Consider the following 11,285-nt stretch of genomic DNA (forward strand, 5'->3'; position numbering starts at 1 on the left):
TACCCTTTAAACACATGCTCAAATTGACAGGTTTTCCCGAGTACAATGCATTCAGGGGCGATATACTAGACTAAAAATGAATTTGATCTTTTAACCTTTGTACAGATCTTGTAGACCACTTCAATACCTTTCCAAAACTGTCTTAATCATCACGCAAGGACACATGGCTACGAAGTTATGGCCATTTGAAGGAACATCCAACTACATCACTTGAGCTTTTTCACCCGTCCCCATGGCCATGGTTGAAATTTTGACGAAAATGCAAGGTCATCCATTATCGTTTTTATGTCATTGGGCCTTCATGAATAAGCAAATCAAAGCCCTGGGACACAATAACAAGGATCTTGGCGATGAAAAAGTTTCATAATACCCTTTAAACACATGCTCAAATTGACAGGTTTTCCCGAGTACAATGCATTCAGGGGCGATATACTAGACTAAAAATGAATTTGATCTTTTAACCTTTGTACAGATCTTGTAGACCACTTCAATACCTTTCCAAAACTGTCTTAATCATCACGCAAGGACACATGGCTACGAAGTTATGGCCATTTGAAGGAACATCCAACTACATCACTTGAGCTTTTTCACCCGTCCCCATGGCCATGGTTGAAATTTTGACGAAAATGCAAGGTCATCCATTATCGTTTTTATGTCATTGGGCCTTCATGAATAAGCAAATCAAAGCCCTGGGACACAATAACAAGGATCTTGGCGATGAAAAAGTTTCATAATGGGTCACTTTACCCTTTAAATACATGCTCAAATCGACAGGTTTTCCCGAGTACAATGCATTCAGAGGCCATTTACTACACTGAAAGTGACTTTGATCGTTCAATCAATGTACAGATCTTGTAGACCACTTCAATACCTTTCCAAAACTGTCTTAATCATCACGCTAGGACACATGGCTACGAGGTTATGGCCATTTGAAGGAACATCCAACTACATCACTTGAGCTTTTTCACCCGTCGCTATGGCCATGGTTGAAATTTTGACGAAAATGCAAGGTCATCCATTATCGTTTTTATGTCACTGGGCCTTCATGAATAAGCAAACCAAAGCCCTGGGACACAATAACAAGGATCTTGGCGATGAAAAAGTTTCATAATACCCTTTAAACACATGCTCAAATTGACAGGTTTTCCCGAGTACAATGCATTCAGATGCGATTTACTAGACTAAAAATGAATTTGATCTTTAAACCTATGTACAGATCTTGTAGACCACTTCAATACCTTCCCAAAACTGCCTCAATCATCACGCTAGGACACATGGCTACGAAGTTATGGCCATTTGAAGGAACATCCAACTACATCACTTGAGCTTTTTCACCCGTCCCTATGGCCATGGTTGAAATTTTGACGAAAATGCAAGGTCATCCATTATCGTTTTTATGTCACTGGGCCTTCATGAATAAGCAAACCAAAGCCCTGGGACACAATAACAAGGATCTTGGCGATGAAAAAGTTTCATAATACCCTTTAAACACATGCTCAAATTGACAGGTTTTCCCGAGTACAATGCATTCAGATGCGATTTACTAGACTAAAAATGAATTTGATCTTTTAACCTTTGTACAGATCTTGTAGAACACTTCAATACCTTTCCAAAACTGTCTTAATCATCACGCAAGGACACATGGCTACGAAGTTATGGCCATTTGAAGGAACATCCAACTACATCACTTGAGCTTTTTCACCCGTCCCTATGGCCATGGTTGAAATTTTGACGAAAATGCAAGGTCATCCATTATCGTTTTTATGTCATTGGGCCTTCATGAATAAGCAAATCAAAGCCCTGGGACACAATAACAAGGATCTTGGCGATGAAAAAGTTTCATAATGGGTCACTTTACCCTTTAAATACATGCTCAAATCGACAGGTTTTCCCGAGTACAATGCATTCAGAGGCCATTTACTACACTGAAAGTGACTTTGATCTTCCAATCAATGTACAGATCTTGTAGACCACTTCAATACCTTTCCAAAACTGTCTTAATCATCACGCTAGGACACATGGCTACGAGGTTATGGCCATTTGAAGGAACATCCAACTACATCACTTGAGCTATTTCACCCGTCCCTATGGCCATGGTTGAAATTTTGACGAAAATGCAAGGTCATCCATTATCGTTTTTATGTCATTGGGCCTTCATGAATAAGCAAATCAAAGCCCTGGGACACAATAACAAGGATCTTGGCGATGAAAAAGTTTCATAATACCCTTTAAACACATGCTCAAATTGACAGGTTTTCCCGAGTACAATGCATTCAGAGGCGATCTACTAGACTAAAAATGAATTTGATCTTTTAACCTTTGTACAGATCTTGTAGAACACTTCAATACCTTTCCAAAACTGTCTTAATCATCACGCAAGGACACATGGCTACGAAGTTATGGCCATTTGAAGGAACATCCAACTACATCACTTGAGCTTTTTCACCCGTCCCTATGGCCATGGTTGAAATTTTGACGAAAATGCAAGGTCATCCATTATCGTTTTTATGTCATTGGGCCTTCATGAATAAGCAAATCAAAGCCCTGGGACACAATAACAAGGATCTTGGCGATGAAAAAGTTTCATAATACCCTTTAAACACATGCTCAAATTGACAGGTTTTCCCGAGTACAATGCATTCAGGGGCGATATACTAGACTAAAAATGAATTTGATCTTTTAACCTTTGTACAGATCTTGTAGACCACTTCAATACCTTTCCAAAACTGTCTTAATCATCACGCAAGGACACATGGCTACGAAGTTATGGCCATTTGAAGGAACATCCAACTACATCACTTGAGCTTTTTCACCCGTCCCCATGGCCATGGTTGAAATTTTGACGAAAATGCAAGGTCATCCATTATCGTTTTTATGTCATTGGGCCTTCATGAATAAGCAAATCAAAGCCCTGGGACACAATAACAAGGATCTTGGCGATGAAAAAGTTTCATAATACCCTTTAAACACATGCTCAAATTGACAGGTTTTCCCGAGTACAATGCATTCAGGGGCGATATACTAGACTAAAAATGAATTTGATCTTTTAACCTTTGTACAGATCTTGTAGACCACTTCAATACCTTTCCAAAACTGTCTTAATCATCACGCAAGGACACATGGCTACGAAGTTATGGCCATTTGAAGGAACATCCAACTACATCACTTGAGCTTTTTCACCCGTCCCCATGGCCATGGTTGAAATTTTGACGAAAATGCAAGGTCATCCATTATCGTTTTTATGTCATTGGGCCTTCATGAATAAGCAAATCAAAGCCCTGGGACACAATAACAAGGATCTTGGCGATGAAAAAGTTTCATAATACCCTTTAAACACATGCTCAAATTGACAGGTTTTCCCGAGTACAATGCATTCAGAGGCCATTTACTAGACTAAAAGTGAATTTGATCTTTAAACCTATGTACAGATCTTGTAGACCACTTCAATACCTTTCCAAAACTGTCTTAATCATCACGCAAGGACACATGGCTACGAAGTTATGGCCATTTGAAGGAACATCCAACTACATCACTTGAGCTTTTTCACCCGTCCCTATGGCCATGGTTGAAATTTTGACGAAAATGCAAGGTCATCCATTATCGTTTTTATGTCACTGGGCCTTCATGAATAAGCAAACCAAAGCCCTGGGACACAATAACAAGGATCTTGGCGATGAAAAAGTTTCATAATACCCTTTAAACACATGCTCAAATTGACAGGTTTTCCCGAGTACAATGCATTCAGATGCGATTTACTAGACTAAAAATGAATTTGATCTTTTAACCTTTGTACAGATCTTGTAGAACACTTCAATACCATTCCAAAACTGTCTTAATCATCACGCAGGGACTCATGGCTACGAAGTTATGGCCATTTGAAGGAACATCCAACTACATCACTTGAGCTTTTTCACCCGTCCCTATGGCCATGGTTGAAATTTTGACGAAAATGCAAGGTCATCCATTATCGTTTTAATGTCATTGGGCCTTCATGAATAAGCAAATCAAAGCCCTGGGACACAATAACAAGGATCTTGGCGATGAAAAAGTTTCATAATGGGTCACTTTACCCTTTAAATACATGCGCAAATCGACAGGTTTTCCCGAGTACAATGCATTCAGAGGCCATTTACTACACTGAAAGTGACTTTGATCGTTCAATCAATGTACAGATCTTGTAGACCACTTCAATACCTTTCCAAAACTGTCTTAATCATCACGCTAGGACACATGGCTACGAGGTTATGGCCATTTGAAGGAACATCCAACTACATCACTTGAGCTATTTCACCCGTCGCTATGGCCATGGTTGAAATTTTGACGAAAATGCAAGGTCATCCATTATCGTTTTTATGTCACTGGGCCTTCATGAATAAGCAAACCAAAGCCCTGGGACACAATAACAAGGATCTTGGCGATGAAAAAGTTTCATAATACCCTTTAAACACATGCTCAAATTGACAGGTTTTCCCGAGTACAATGCATTCAGATGCGATTTACTAGACTAAAAATGAATTTGATCTTCCAATAAATGTACAGATCTTGTAGACCACTTCAATACCTTTCCAAAACTGTCTTAATCATCACGCTAGGACACATGGCTACGAGGTTATGGCCATTTGAAGGAACATCCAACTACATCACTTGAGCTTTTTCACCCGTCCCTATGGCCATGGTTGAAATTTTGACGAAAATGCAAGGTCATCCATTATCGTTTTTATGTCATTGGGCCTTCATGAATAAGCAAATCAAAGCCCTGGGACACAATAACAAGGATCTTGGCGATGAAAAAGTTTCATAATACCCTTTAAACACATGCTCAAATTGACAGGTTTTCCCGAGTACAATGCATTCAGAGGCCATTTACTAGACTAAAAGTGAATTTGATCTTTTAACCGATGTACAGATCTTGTAGACCACTTCAATACCTTTCCAAAACTGTCTTAATCATCATGCTAGGACACATGGCTACGAAGTTATGGCCATTTGAAGGAACATCCAACTACATCACTTGAGCTATTTCACCCGTCCCTATGGCCATGGTTGGAATTTTGACGAAAATGCAAGGTCATCCATTATCGTTTTTATGTCATTGGGCCTTCATGAATAAGCAAACCAAAGCCCTGGGACACAATAACAAGGATCTTGGCGATGAAAAAGTTTCATAATACCCTTTAAACACATGCTCAAATTGACAGGTTTTCCCGAGTACAATGCATTCAGAGGCCATTTACTAGACTAAAAGTGAATTTGATCTTTAAACCTATGTACAGATCTTGTAGACCACTTCAATACCTTTCCAAAACTGTCTTAATCATCACGCAAGGACACATGGCTACGAAGTTATGGCCATTTGAAGGAACATCCAACTACATCACTTGAGCTTTTTCACCCGTCCCTATGGCCATGGTTGAAATTTTGACGAAAATGCAAGGTCATCCATTATCGTTTTTATGTCATTGGGCCTTCATGAATAAGCAAACCAAAGCCCTGGGACACAATAACAAGGATCTTGGCGATGAAAAAGTTTCATAATACCCTTTAAACACATGCTCAAATTGACAGGTTTTCCCGAGTACAATGCATTCAGAGGCCATTTACTAGACTAAAAGTGAATTTGATCTTTAAACCTATGTACAGATCTTGTAGAACACTTCAATACCTTTCCAAAACTGTCTTAATCATCATGCTAGGACACATGGCTACGAAGTTATGGCCATTTGAAGGAACATCCAACTACATCACTTGAGCTATTTCACCCGTCCCTATGGCCATGGTTGAAATTTTGACGAAAATGCAAGGTCATCCATTATCGTTTTTATGTCACTGGGCCTTCATAAATAAGCAAACCAAAGCCCTGGGACACAATAACAAGGATCTTGGCGATGAAAAAGTTTCATAATACCCTTTAAACACATGCTCAAATGGACAGGTTTTCCCGAGTACAATGCATTCAGAGGCGATCTACTAGACTAAAAATGAATTTGATCTTTTAACCTTTGTACAGATCTTGTAGAACACTTCAATACCATTCCAAAACTGTCTTAATCATCACGCAGGGACTCATGGCTACGAAGTTATGGCCATTTGAAGGAACATCCAACTACATCACTTGAGCTTTTTCACCCGTCCCTATGGCCATGGTTGAAATTTTGACGAAAATGCAAGGTCATCCATTATCGTTTTTATGTCATTGGGCCTTCATGAATAAGCAAATCAAAGCCCTGGGACACAATAACAAGGATCTTGGCGATGAAAAAGTTTCATAATGGGTCACTTTACCCTTTAAATACATGCTCAAATCGACAGGTTTTCCCGAGTACAATGCATTCAGAGGCCATTTACTACACTGAAAGTGACTTTGATCTTCCAATCAATGTACAGATCTTGTAGACCACTTCAATACCTTTCCAAAACTGTCTTAATCATCACGCTAGGACACATGGCTACGAGGTTATGGCCATTTGAAGGAACATCCAACTACATCACTTGAGCTATTTCACCCGTCCTTTGGCCATGGTTGAAATTTTGACGAAAATGCAAGGTCATCCATTATCGTTTTAATGTCATTGGGCCTTCATGAATAAGCAAATCAAAGCCCTGGGACACAATAACAAGGATCTTGGCGATGAAAAAGTTTCATAATGGGTCACTTTACCCTTTAAATACATGCGCAAATCGACAGGTTGTCCCGAGTACAATGCATTCAGAGGCCATTTACTACACTGAAAGTGACTTTGATCTTTCAATCAATGTACAGATCTTGTAGACCACTTCAATACCTTTCCAAAACTGTCTTAATCATCACGCTAGGACACATGGCTACGAGGTTATGGCCATTTGAAGGAACATCCAACTACATCACTTGAGCTATTTCACCCGTCCCTATGGCCATGGTTGAAATTTTGACGAAAATGCAAGGTCATCCATTATCGTTTTTATGTCATTGGGCCTTCATGAATAAGCAAATCAAAGCCCTGGGACACAATAACAAGGATCTTGGCGATGAAAAAGTTTCATAATACCCTTTAAACACATGCTCAAATTGACAGGTTTTCCCGAGTACAATGCATTCAGGGGCGATATACTAGACTAAAAATGAATTTGATCTTTTAACCTTTGTACAGATCTTGTAGACCACTTCAATACCTTTCCAAAACTGTCTTAATCATCACGCAAGGACACATGGCTACGAAGTTATGGCCATTTGAAGGAACATCCAACTACATCACTTGAGCTTTTTCACCCGTCCCCATGGCCATGGTTGAAATTTTGACGAAAATGCAAGGTCATCCATTATCGTTTTTATGTCATTGGGCCTTCATGAATAAGCAAATCAAAGCCCTGGGACACAATAACAAGGATCTTGGCGATGAAAAAGTTTCATAATGGGTCACTTTACCCTTTAAATACATGCTCAAATCGACAGGTTTTCCCGAGTACAATGCATTCAGAGGCCATTTACTACACTGAAAGTGACTTTGATCGTTCAATCAATGTACAGATCTTGTAGACCACTTCAATACCTTTCCAAAACTGTCTTAATCATCACGCTAGGACACATGGCTACGAGGTTATGGCCATTTGAAGGAACATCCAACTACATCACTTGAGCTATTTCACCCGTCGCTATGGCCATGGTTGAAATTTTGACGAAAATGCAAGGTCATCCATTATCGTTTTTATGTCACTGGGCCTTCATGAATAAGCAAACCAAAGCCCTGGGACACAATAACAAGGATCTTGGCGATGAAAAAGTTTCATAATACCCTTTAAACACATGCTCAAATTGACAGGTTTTCCCGAGTACAATGCATTCAGATGCGATTTACTAGACTAAAAATGAATTTGATCTTTTAACCTTTGTACAGATCTTGTAGAACACTTCAATACCTTTCCAAAACTGTCTTAATCATCATGCTAGGACACATGGCTACGAAGTTATGGCCATTTGAAGGAACATCCAACTACATCACTTGAGCTATTTCACCCGTCCCTATGGCCATGGTTGAAATTTTGACGAAAATGCAAGGTCATCCATTATCGTTTTTATGTCATTGGGCCTTCATGAATAAGCAAACCAAAGCCCTGGGACACAATAACAAGGATCTTGGCGATGAAAAAGTTTCATAATACCCTTTAAACACATGCTCAAATTGACAGGTTTTCCCGAGTACAATGCATTCAGATGCGATTTACTAGACTAAAAATGAATTTGATCTTTTAACCTTTGTACAGATCTTGTAGACCACTTCAATACCTTTCCAAAACTGTCTTAATCATCACGCAAGGACACATGGCTACGAAGTTATGGCCATTTGAAGGAACATCCAACTACATCACTTGAGCTTTTTCACCCGTCCCCATGGCCATGGTTGAAATTTTGACGAAAATGCAAGGTCATCCATTATCGTTTTTATGTCATTGGGCCTTCATGAATAAGCAAATCAAAGCCCTGGGACACAATAACAAGGATCTTGGCGATGAAAAAGTTTCATAATGGGTCACTTTACCCTTTAAATACATGCTCAAATCGACAGGTTTTCCCGAGTACAATGCATTCAGAGGCCATTTACTACACTGAAAGTGACTTTGATCGTTCAATCAATGTACAGATCTTGTAGACCACTTCAATACCTTTCCAAAACTGTCTTAATCATCACGCTAGGACACATGGCTACGAAGTTATGGCCATTTGAAGGAACATCCAACTACATCACTTGAGCTATTTCACCCGTCCCTTTGGCCATGGTTGAAATTTTGACGAAAATATAAGGTCATCCATTATCGTTTTTATGTCATTGGGCCTTCATGAATAAGCAAACCAAAGCCCTGGGACACAATAACAAGGATCTTGGCGATGAAAAAGTTTCATAATACCCTTTAAACACATGCTCAAATTGACAGGTTTTCCCGAGTACAATGCATTCAGAGGCGATTTACTAGACTAAAAATGAATTTGATCTTTTAACCTTTGTACAGATCTTGTAGAACACTTCAATACCTTTCCAAAACTGTCTTAATCATCACGCAAGGACACATGGCTACGAAGTTATGGCCATTTGAAGGAACATCCAACTACATCACTTGAGCTTTTTCACCCGTCCCTATGGCCATGGTTGAAATTTTGACGAAAATGCAAGGTCATCCATTATCGTTTTTATGTCATTGGGCCTTCATGAATAAGCAAACCAAAGCCCTGGGACACAATAACAAGGATCTTGGCGATGAAAAAGTTTCATAATACCCTTTAAACACATGCTCAAATTGACAGGTTATCCCGAGTACAATGCATTCAGAGGCGATTTACTCGACTAAAAATGAATTTGATCTTTTAACCTTTGTACAGATCTTGTAGAACACTTCAATACCTTTCCAAAACTGTCTTAATCATCACGCAGGGACACATGGCTACGAAGTTATGGCCATTTGAAGGAACATCCAACTACATCACTTGAGCTATTTCACCCGTCCCTATGGCCATGGTTGAAATTTTGACGAAAATGCAAGGTCATCCATTATCGTTTTTATGTCATTGAGCCTTCATGAATAAGCAAACCAAAGCCCTGGGACACAATAACAAGGATCTTGGCGATGAAAAAGTTTCATAATACCCTTTAAACACATGCTCAAATTGACAGGTTTTCCCGAGTACAATGCATTCAGAGGCGATTTACTAGAGTAAAAATGAATTTGATCTTTAAACCTTTGTACAGATCTTGTAGAACACTTCAATACCTTTCCAAAACTGTCTTAATCATCATGCTAGGACACATGGCTACGAAGTTATGGCCATTTGAAGGAACATCCAACTACATCACTTGAGCTTTCTAACCCGTCCCTATGGCCATGGTTGAAATTTTGACGAAAATGCAAGGTCATCCATTATCGTTTTTATGTCATTGCACCTTCATGAATAAGCAAACCAAAGCCCTGGGACACAATAACAAGGATCTTGGCGATGAAAAAGTTTCATAATACCCTTTAAACACATGCTCAAATTGACAGGTTTTCCCGAGTACAATGCATTCAGAGGCGATTTACTAGACTAAAAATGAATTTGTTCTTTTAACCTTTGTACAGATCTTGTAGAACACTTCAATACCTTTCCAAAACTGTCTTAATCATCACGCAAGGACACATGGCTACGAAGTTATGGCCATTTGAAGGAACATCCAACTACATCACTTGAGCTTTTTCACCCGTCCCTATGGCCATGGTTGAAATTTTGACGAAAATGCAAGGTCATCCATTATCGTTTTTATGTCATTGCGCCTTCATGAATAAGCAAACCAAAGCCCTGGGACACAATAACAAGGATCTTGGCGATGAAAAAGTTTCATAATACCCTTTAAACACATGCTCAAATTGACAGGTTTTCCCGAGTACAATGCATTCAGAGGCGATTTACTAGAGTAAAAAAGAATTTGATCTTTAAACCTTTGTACAGATCTTGTAGAACACTTCAATACCTTTCCAAAACTGTCTTAATCATCATGCTAGGACACATGGCTACGAAGTTATGGCCATTTGAAGGAACATCCAACTACATCACTTGAGCTTTCTAACCCGTCCCTATGGCCATGGTTGAAATTTTGACGAAAATGCAAGGTCATCCATTATCGTTTTTATGTCATTGCACCTTCATGAATAAGCAAACCAAAGCCCTGGGACACAATAACAAGGATCTTGGCGATGAAAAAGTTTCATAATACCCTTTAAACACATGCTCAAATTGACAGGTTTTCCCGAGTACAATGCATTCAGAGGCGATTTACTAGACTAAAAATGAATTTGTTCTTTTAACCTTTGTACAAATCTTGTAGAACACTTCAATACCTTTCCAAAACTGTCTTAATCATCACGCAAGGACACATGGCTACGAAGTTATGGCCATTTGAAGGAACATCCAACTACATCACTTGAGCTATTTCACCCGTCCCTATGGCCATGGTTGAAATTTTGACGAAAATGCAAGGTCATCCATTATCGTTTTTATGTCACTGGGCCTTCATAAATAAGCAAACCAAAGCCCTGGGACACAATAACAAGGATCTTGGCGATGAAAAAGTTTCATAATACCCTTTAAACACATGCTCAAATTGACAGGTTTTCCCGAGTACAATGCATTCAGAGGCGATTTACTAGAGTAAAAATGAATTTGATCTTTAAACCATTGTACAGATCTTGTAGACCACTTCAATACCTTTCCAAAACTGTCTCAATCATCACGCTAGGACACATGGCTACTAAGTTATGGCCATTTGAAGGAACATCCAACTACA

This window comes from Anopheles coluzzii, assembly GCF_943734685.1.
Source record: "Anopheles coluzzii chromosome X unlocalized genomic scaffold, AcolN3 X_unloc_1, whole genome shotgun sequence".
In the NCBI taxonomy this organism is placed as follows: Eukaryota; Metazoa; Arthropoda; class Insecta; order Diptera; family Culicidae; genus Anopheles; species Anopheles coluzzii.